A 10,078-nucleotide genomic window follows, 5' to 3' on the forward strand; every position below is an offset into this window, starting at 1 on the left:
CAATATTTGTCTCTTAAATTATAAGTAATTTTCTCAAGTGGTACATAACTTCGAACTTTAGCATGCCATCTTTCTATACCCAGATCCATATCAGACTTCCAAGTTATGGCAATATTATTTCTTGCTTTTGCTAAAGCAATTTGAATGAACTTCTTTTGATACATGTTCAATTTCAACTTAGGTTCAATATTCTTAATATCACTCAATAAAAATAACTTTGGATCCTATGGGAATTTAAACCCTATTATTCGATTCAATAATTTTCCCTTTTCTAACCAAAAATGGGTAACTTTAGGACACTGCCAAGTAGAATGCAAAATAAGATCAAATTAAATTAAAATACAGAGCTTTACAACCTGTTACCATGTAGTATGTCTAAAAAAAAAATAACCAATGGATGAAGTGATGTTGTGTCATCTGTTCAGGAATTGAGGCTGCAGCCTCAATTAGAATAAACCCATTCAAAATTCAGATGGGAAGAAATTTCTTCATCCATAGATTTTTTTTTAATGGAATGCTTCGTGAATTTACATGTCATCCTTCTGCAGGGGCCATGCTAATCTTCTCTGTGTTGCTCCAATTTTAGTATATATGCTGCCAAAGTGAGCACCAGAGATTGTTGAATTCTCTTAGCAAGAAATCTCACAAAAATAATTGTTGAGTAGGTTCAAGACAGAGATCAGCAGATTTTCCGGTATTAATTGAATTGAGACAGTTCAGTCTGTGATAAACGATCAGATGCCTTATTGAATGGCAGAGCAAGGAGAAGGAGACAAATTGCTCACTCCTATATATATTTCCTCTAATTTTAATAGGTAATGATATGCATGAAATGTTTTTGAACATTAAAAAAAAGTCAAGATTGAATCTGTCTTCCATAGTTAGGCAAAATATTTTGTTTCTTTAGGAGTAGTGAACAAAAAAGTTGCATTTGCTGACTCTAAGTTCTGCTTTGTGACATCTCAATATGTTATCAGATGTTCAACAGGCCAAGAAATGTCTTTACAGGGAAATAAACTTAAAGTTTCAGGTCAAAAATCTATAGAAAGGACGGTAAAAAATAATCTGCCATTGGTTATTTGCCTTAAAAGCCACCCCAGCTGTACTTTTCATTTTGTTTCCAGAACTCAATTCCAATTCTATCAGTTTTATCCATGTATCACAAGACCAGACACAACTGTATTATTATGATCAAGTGATCAAGAACACATTTTAGGTTTAAGGTTTTGAGAAAAAGAATAAAAACATGGACTTCTGCCCTGTCACACACCATGGGAATCACCAAAACATTACAACAGCTGCCGTCATAGTCGACACTTGCCACCTGAAAAAGCCTCTATGATGTAATTGTCAGAAGGCTTCGTCATTCCAGATGAGTGGGCAGTGCTGTGGCTAGCAGAGACATGACCTCACAAATTCAATGATGTGCTTCACTCCTGACTTCAAGTAACATCTGGTGTGCTTGCACGTTATCCCTCTAACCATTTGGTTCCATGGTGCTCCAGTTTCTTCCCACATCCTATAAACATACGGTTCAGTAGGTCAATAAGCAACTGTGAATTACTCCTCGTGTAAGTGTAAGGTAAAATCTGAGTGGAACTGATGTGAATGTGGAGAGAAGCTTTTTTTTTCATTTTATTTTTTTTTTGTCAAATTTAGACACACAGCATGGTAACAGACCCTTCAGGCCCACGAGCCCATGCCATCCAATTACACCCATTTGGCCTACAGTCCCCATATGGTTTGAAGAGTTGGAGGAAACCCACGCAGACAAGGGTAGAACATAAACTCCTCACAGGAAGTGACAGATTCAAACCCTAGTTCTTCTTTGGCTTGGCTTCGCGGACGAAGATTTATGGAGGGGGTAAATGTCCACGTCAGCTGCAGGCTCGTTTGTGGCTGACAAGTCCGTTGCGGGACAGGCAGACACGGTTGCAGCGGTTGCAGGGGAAAATTCGTTGGTTGGGGTTGGGTGTTGGGTTTTTCCTCCTTTGCCTTTTGTCAGTGAGGTGGGCACTGCAGTCTTCTTCAAAGGAGGTTGCTGCCCGCCGAACTGTGAGGCACCAAGATGCACGGTTTGAGGCGATATCAGCCCACTGGCGGTGGTCAATGTGGCAGGCACCAAGAGATTTCTTTAGGCAGTCCTTGTACCTTTTCTTTAGTGCACCTCTGTCACGGTGGCCAGTGGAGAGCTCGCCATATAACACGATCTTGGGAAGGTGATGGTCCTCCATTCTGGAGACGTGACCCACCCAGCGCAGCTGGATCTTCAGCAGCGTGGACTCGATGCTGTCGACCTCTGCCATCTCGAGTACTTCGACGTTAGGGATGAAAGCGCTCCAATGAATGTTGAGGATGGAGCGGAGACAATGCTGGTGGAAGCGTTCTAGAAGCCATAGGTGATCCCGGTAGAGGACCCATGATTCGGAGCCGAACAGGAGTGTGGGTATGACAACGGCTCTGTATACGCTTATCTTTGTGAGGTTTTTCAGTTGGTTGTTTTTCCAGACTCTTTCGTGTAGTCTTCCAAAGGCGCTATTTGCCTTGGCGAGTCTGTTGTCTATCTCATTGTCGATCCTTGCATCTGATGAAATGGTGCAGCTGAGATAGGTAAACTGGTTGACCGTTTTGAGTTTTGTGTGCCCGATGGAGATGTGGGGGGGCTGGAAGTCATGGTGGGGAGCTGGCTGATGGAGGACCTCAGTTTTCTTCAGGCTGACTTCCAAGCCAAACATTTTGGCAGTTTCCGCAAAACAGGACATCAAGTTACTGGCACTGTAACAACGTTATGCTAACCGCTTCACTAACCGTGGCATCCAATAACACTAGAATTAGGATAGTATTGGAGTAAATAGGTGTTTGGTGGTTGGCACAGATTTGGAAGGTCGAAGGACCTGTTTCCATGCAGAATCTCTATGACTCTATGAAAGATGTATTTCATTGTAACTGTGGTGCAATCACTGTATGTATTGTATGAGCTGGCCCACCCTCTGAACCTGTGACTCCTCCCTCCCAGAAATCCCAATAAAGGCTGTTATTCCCAACCTCCTCCCTCAGTTCCTGCCTTGGAACCGAGATAACAACATGTGAGATGTGTTGATGTCTTAAGGTAATTAAAGCCGATTAGTCACAATTCTCAGTCTAACGTGGTTGATCGGTGGCGCTACAATTTAATCACCTTCAATTTTTGGCCCATGGACAAAGCAATATGGGTAGATAAACTGGACACCCTAAAGGTCCAGAGGCCTCAGTCAAATCGGATCAATGGCTGCACTGCCTCAATGCTTTCACGAGACGCAACAATGTGCAGAGTGAGGAAGACAAATGATATCTACTCTTCGCTCAGGTCGGCCACTGAGTCATCCAGATGATAAGAGACTGCACTACTTACTCAGCCGCAATGGAGTTCCTGCAGATACAGTATTGGACCCCATCCTGGGACACGGGATCCCAGGTCACCACCACTGTCAGAGCACCCAAAGTGCTACTTCTGGGGACATGCAAACTACCTGTCCCAAAATGCTACATCTCCGCCGGCGGGAAGAAGGGACACTAAGGAAAGGTATTAGGTTCCAAGCTTCCTCCAGCAACGCCACTTCTGGCTTCACCTCCGGCATTACTTCCGGCCACAGGAATCAGTTCAGTGGAGCCATGGGGGAAGCAAACTGGGGTGGAGCCACTTCTAGCGGTGGGGAGCAACACTGTGTGCATGGCATGGAGGCGGCCATCTTGGCAGCGCCCCCAAACCAGTACTACAGCAGCGATTCAGACATCGACCAGACCGTGGCCTTGATAACCCTGGATCAGGACAGCCCACATCAGGGGCCATGAGTAATAAACATAGAGTTAAGTGGTCATGTCACAGACTGCCTCGTTGATACAGGGAGCACGGAGAGCTTCATTCGTCCAGGAACAGTGCTGCACTACTCCCTTGCAGTAACCCTGACACAATGTAAGGTCTCCCTAGCCTCCAGATCCCACTCGGCTGAGATCTACGGCAGCTGCACCGTGACATTGACCGTGCAGGGCAAAGAGTACAAGAACTTTAAGCTCCTTATCATGCCACAGCTCTACACACCAGTCATACTGGATCTGGACTTCCAGTGCCAGCTAAAGAGCAGTTTGACAACCCCTCACGGTCCACAACTGAAAATTCTTAAGCCACCTGACACTCACCACTCCCTCGAACATGAATCTCTAACCTCCGTGCCCCACCGCCGCCCCTGTTCGAGAACCACACCCCCAACTGCAAGCTGGTCACACCAAGAGCAGGCGATACAGCCCCAGGGACAGAGTATTCATCAAAGCAGAAGTCAAACAGCTGGGATCATAGAACCCAGAACCAGCCCCTGGAGGGCACAGGTCTTGGTTGTTAAGAGCAAAGAGAAACACCGTGTGGTCATTGACTACAGCCAGACCATAAACGGTTTCACCCAGTGGGATGCTAACCCAATCTCCCACATTGTCAACATAGTGAACGAGATCATCCAGTACCGGGTCTTTTCATTAACCTCAAATCAGCCTACCACCAACTACCGATCACTGCCTTTGAGGCAGATGGCTGCCTCTACCACTTCCTCCCTTTGTGAGTCACCAATAGAGTCTTTATCTTGCAGAGGGGGATGGATCGAATAGTGGATGACTACGGACTCAAGGCCACATTTCATTACCTGGACAATGTGACCATCTGCGGCCATGACCAGCAGGATCATGACGCTAACCTCCAGAAATTTCCACAGACGTCCAAAAGCCTCAACCTAACATATAACCAAAAGAAATGCATGTTCAGTACTTCACATCTGGCCATCCTGGATTGTGTGGTGGAGACCGGCATCATTGGGCCTGACCCTGACCACATATGCCCCTGTGATGGAGCTCCAGACCCTCAAGGCCCTGAAAAAGTGTTTAGGCTTCTTTCTGTATTATGCCCAGTGAGTCCCAATTTACGTAGACAAAGTCTGTCCCATGGTGAAATCAACCATCTTTCCCCTGTTGCTGGAAGCCCAAGCGGTGTTCACATTCAACAAGGGTGACATCGCCAAAGCGGCAATGCACACTGTGGATAAATCCATCCCCTTCTAGGTGAAGAGAGATGTGTCCGACTTCGCCCTAGCTGCCATGCTCAACCAGCGGACAAGCCAGTGGTTTTCTTTTTCTGAACCATCCATGGCCCCAAATTTTGACATTCAGCCATCAAGAAGGAGGCTCAGGCCATTGTGGAAGCTGTGCGCCACTGCAGACACTACCTGGCTGGAAAACCGTTCACCCTGCTGACTGACCAATGAGCAGTCACCTTTATGTTCAATAATAAACAGCAGGGAAAAATTAAGAATAACAAGATCCCAAGGTGGAGAATTGAGCTATCCACCTACAACTATGAGATCTTGTACTGGCCAGGGAAGCTCAGGGGGACATGCGCCAATGTGCAGTTGGACCACATCCAAGTCCTCCACAACAACCTCTGCCATCCTGGGATCACCAGGCTCTACCACTTCATTAGAGCCCATAACCTCCCTTACTCGGTTGAGGATTTCAGGGAGTTGACACAGAGCTGCCCGGTTTGTGCCGAGTGTAAATCCCAATTCTATCAGCAAGACTAAACCCATCTCATTAAAGCCACCTGCCCCTTCTAGTGGCTGCATATGGATTTCAAGGCCCGCTTCCGTCCACGAATAGGAACATATAGTTCCTGAATATCAGTGACGAATACTCCACCCCCATTGCCATCCCCTGCCACAGTCATAAAAGTACTTCATAGCATATTCACTCTGTTTGGATACTCCTTCCATATCCATGGCGTTCGGGGATCCTCATTTATGAGTGAAGAGCTGCTTCAGTACCTGCTGGCCAAGGGCATAGCAATGAGCAGCACCAGGGGTTATAACCCCCGTGGGAAGGCCAGATAGAAAGGAAGAATGCCACCATCTGGAAGGCAGTCTTCATACCCCTCAGGTTGAAATGCCTATCCACCTCCCAGTTGCAAGATGTCCTCTCTGAGGTACTTCACGCCACTAGGTCCCTTCTCTGTACCACTACTAATATGACACCGCATGAAGGACTCTTCTCCTTACACAGGAAGTTGGCATCAGGAACCACACTGCCATCGTGGCTGATGACCCCAGGACCCATACTGCTTCTGAGAAATATCAGATGCCACAAGACTGACCTTCTGGACAAGAAGATCCACTTCCTCCATGCAAACCCCCAATATGCTTAGGTGGAGTTCCAGGATAGGCGGCAGGGCATGGTTTCCATCTGAGACCTGGCATATGCAGGGGACCCCTCGACCAACCAATCAACATTCCCTCATGGTAATCCTGGCCAATTGACCCCACTAATTGCACCCAATGCAGAGCCCCAACCCCAGACCGAGCAACCCCACAGTCCTACTAACCCACCTCAGCCACAGGAGGCACAGCCTATTGCACAAGACACTTTCCGGGAGCCAGCATCTGAACCACAGCAAACCCTATGATGGTTGCAATGACAGATGAGACCACCAGACAGGCTGAACCTGTAATGAACATTGAATCACTTCATCCCACTGGACTTTGTTTCAAAAGAAGGGGTGAATGTGGTGTAACTACTGTATTGTATGAGCTGGCCCGCCCCCTGAACCTGTGACTCTTCCCTCCCAGAAATCCCAATAAAGCCTGTTACGCCCAAACTCCTCCCTGCCTTGGAACCGAGCCAGCAACATGTGAGATGTGTTGATGTCTTAAGGTGATTCAAGCCTATTAATCACAATCCTCAGTCTAATGGTAGGAAATCAATGACAAAGAATCGGGCATTGAATGTAGAGATAAAATCTATACAGCAAAATTTCTGGGTCCTACCTGTAGACCAAACAGAAAATCTCCATCAGATGATCATTATATCTTGGTGATCAGTCAAGAGTACCAGCTATTTTCTCTCTCTCTCTCCAAAGATGCTGTTTAACCTGCTGAATATTTCTGTCATTTCTGTTTATGGATTATTGATGTTAGAACCCAGCCTTAATATCTAATGGCTATATAATGTTGTTCAGGAATGGAGTGCTGCACCAACATTCCTGGTCAGAGTGTGTTGTCTCTCAGGTCCTGCTTTCTAAGCAAGTCAATGCCACAATCCTGTTTTCCTCAGAGGGCGAAGCAGTGGAAGGAGTGCGAGCCTGAAGAATCCAGCGTACACAGCATTCAAAGGAGTTAACTGGAGAGTTATTATTGTTGTTGGTTTCATACATAATTACAAAGGTTTTGAATGTCTTTAAAAGATTCACTAAGTTTCTGTCCTATCTTGGTGCAAGAACTAATGTATCAGCTGGAAAATGATGAGTGATGGATGACCTACCCAATAACTGCTTGGCGTGGCATTCTCTGAAAATATGATTGATCAAACCAGAAGGCAATTTGTGCACGGCCTTTATGTACAGCTGCTCAGGATCAGGGTTAGGCATAGGAATTGGTTAGGCATTGTTTTTTTTTTATGCTTTAACCCTGGGCAAGAAATGCAGGTATGTCTGTTATGTCATGGCATCCAACTTTCTGTAATAAAGTGGCAAAAATCATTTCAAACAGACTAACAAAATCATGGACCTCAGGATGCACATGCAGATGCAAATCACATACAGTGGTTGTATATTCTTTACACACACACACACACACACACATACACACACACACACACATATATACACACACACACACACACACACAAAGAATCTATCCCCAACCTGTGTGCCGTCTATCATTACCTATAGAGTGTTTTAAAACATAAATGGGTGAAATGGTTGCGAAAAGCAATAATAAATATATTGTGTGAAGAAATAAAGAGAGTTAATAAGTTAAATATCCAGTATAGCTAAGGCAGCAGATGAGCCAGATGAGCATAATGGTCTGGTCTGGAACAGAAGCAGAAAATTTATTAACAAAGAATTGTGAGGAAAAATAAAAGTAGGTCAACAACTGAGGTGCAAATTACTCTTGTGAAAGGTTCTTATTTGCCAACTTACTGACAATCCCAGGGATTTGGTGAAATTTGTTCACTGTTGGTTCTGTGGCAGTGTTTGCAGTTTAGGCCTGATTGCAAAGGAATATGAAGAGGCTGCAAATTGACAGCTACTCTCTTCCTCATGCAAAAGGATGTTAGGTGTGAAAACAAAATGGATCCAAAGAAGTACAATGTTAAAAAAAAACAATGCTAAGAATAACTAGAACACAAAACATAAAATGCAGTAAAATTAAAGTGGCAATTTTGCGATTTGTGTTATCCTGCGGTGAGACTCACTTGCTGAGCATCAAGAGGGAAAACTACTCCATTAATAAGAAAGGAGACGGATAGAACCACAATTAGCAGCAGGCATCAGAATGAAACAAGAAATGGCTCTATGTGCTCCAGATCAACATAACTGAAAATAAAGCATCCCCTAAATGTGAAAACAACATTGTCAGTTAACATGATGGTGTCTAACTGTTTAAAAAATACACAGGGCTATATTATAGAGCATGGAAACATTTGATGGGATTGGAAAGCTGATTAATTTTCATTGGTTTAACTCAGTGCAGGACACATGCAATATTTGTCCTTTCTCTCTCTCTCTCTCTCTCTCTCTCTCTCTCTTTCTCTCTCTCTCTGTTTCATGTTTTCAGTGACCAACCAATGTTAATTGAAAAATAAAGAAACAATAAAGCTGCAAATGCTGGAACCTTGAGCAGGCAAAGAATTGCTGAAGATCAGACACTATCCATGATGGTAGAAATTGGTCAGTCAATGTTTCAAGCCTAACACTTGATTGACCAGGGGAAACAAATAAGTGCTGGTTGATTTAATTGCCCTGTTGGGAGTGGTTTTCTTGAATGAAATGAAACTCACCTGAACCACAAAAAAAAATACTGCAAATTATTAAGTCTCTGTGATGAGCACAGACAGAGAAGTAGGTCATTTGCTAAACTTCTGGTTCCCTCAATGTGATCAAACCAGCATGACAATTGTTGGATTGTAGCCGATTGCTACAAAGAAAAAAACACACACACACACACACACACACACACAGTGTGGCAGGTTAAGCTCACTTTATTAGGGCTGGAAAGGCTGCTTTTATACTGTTCAAGTTCCCGCCGTTTTTGCTGATTGACGGAGTCATCCATATGAAGAACAATAGCGGGAGGGAACAATCATGCATATGAATGCCTTTCTTCCCCAGCCTGTTTCTGCTGAGTTAGCTGGGTATCTTGACCAATGCCATTTTAGGGCTGTGGGTCTAATGCTACCCCAGCTTCTACCCCTGCCGGTTCATTGTCCTGGGAGTCGCTTTAGTGATCTCTGTCTGAGATCATCATGGCCCAGTTTAGCAGGTTTGCCATCAAATCAGCATAACTTCTATAATGTATGCTTACAAATAAGCACTCAAAACTCAAAAATTGCAAGCTCACGGTTCAAGCATGAACTAGGAAGGTAATTGTGCCCAAGGCATTCGGGGAAAAAAATGAGGCTTTGCTGCCAAATTTAATGACCTTATTTATTTATAGGGCAAAGCCTATCAATGAAAATGCCACCCTTTCCAATATAGTTGGAAAAGATGGATTTCCAATAAACAGGGAAGATTTCCATGAATATTGAACAGTCAGAGGTCTTCAAGATTCTGAGAGGCATTGATAAAGTGGACAGACAGCGCCTGGGTGAGAATAGTAAACACCAGAGGACATCTGTACAAAGTGAAGGGAAGAAAATTTAGGGGAGTTTTCAGGGTTAAGTTGTTTTTTTAGGACATTAGGAGTATTTAAGAAACTCTTAGGCACATGGATGAAAGAAAAATAGAGGGTTATGAGGTAGGAAATGTTTGAAAATGTTATTTTTGGTCGGAATATGTCGGACGGCAGAGCATCGAGGCCTGTAGAGCCTGAATGGTGCTCTCATATTCTATGTCTGTAACTGTTTGGTCACATAAATGATAATTGTAGGTCAATACTCCATCAGATAAGCTGATAATGGCAGTCATCAGAAATGATCAACTGAGACTTTACAAGCAACAGAACATCCTCACTCAAAAAATGGCATGAATTTTGAAATACATCATAGTTATTTTTAAATGCTCAGTGAT

At 44.1% G+C, this 10,078-nt stretch overlaps 1 non-coding gene across 1 annotated transcript; it reads right to left on the reverse strand.

The window, feature by feature from the left end:
* Positions 1-503: 503 nt before the first annotated feature.
* On the reverse strand, positions 504-610 carry LOC138759689 (U6 spliceosomal RNA). The gene has a single exon (XR_011355031.1). It is a non-coding gene; the product is annotated as a U6 spliceosomal RNA (small nuclear RNA).
* Positions 611-10,078: the final 9,468 nt, after the last annotated feature.

This window comes from Narcine bancroftii, chromosome 3 (genome assembly GCF_036971445.1).
Source record: "Narcine bancroftii isolate sNarBan1 chromosome 3, sNarBan1.hap1, whole genome shotgun sequence".
NCBI classification, from domain to species: Eukaryota; Metazoa; Chordata; class Chondrichthyes; order Torpediniformes; family Narcinidae; genus Narcine; species Narcine bancroftii.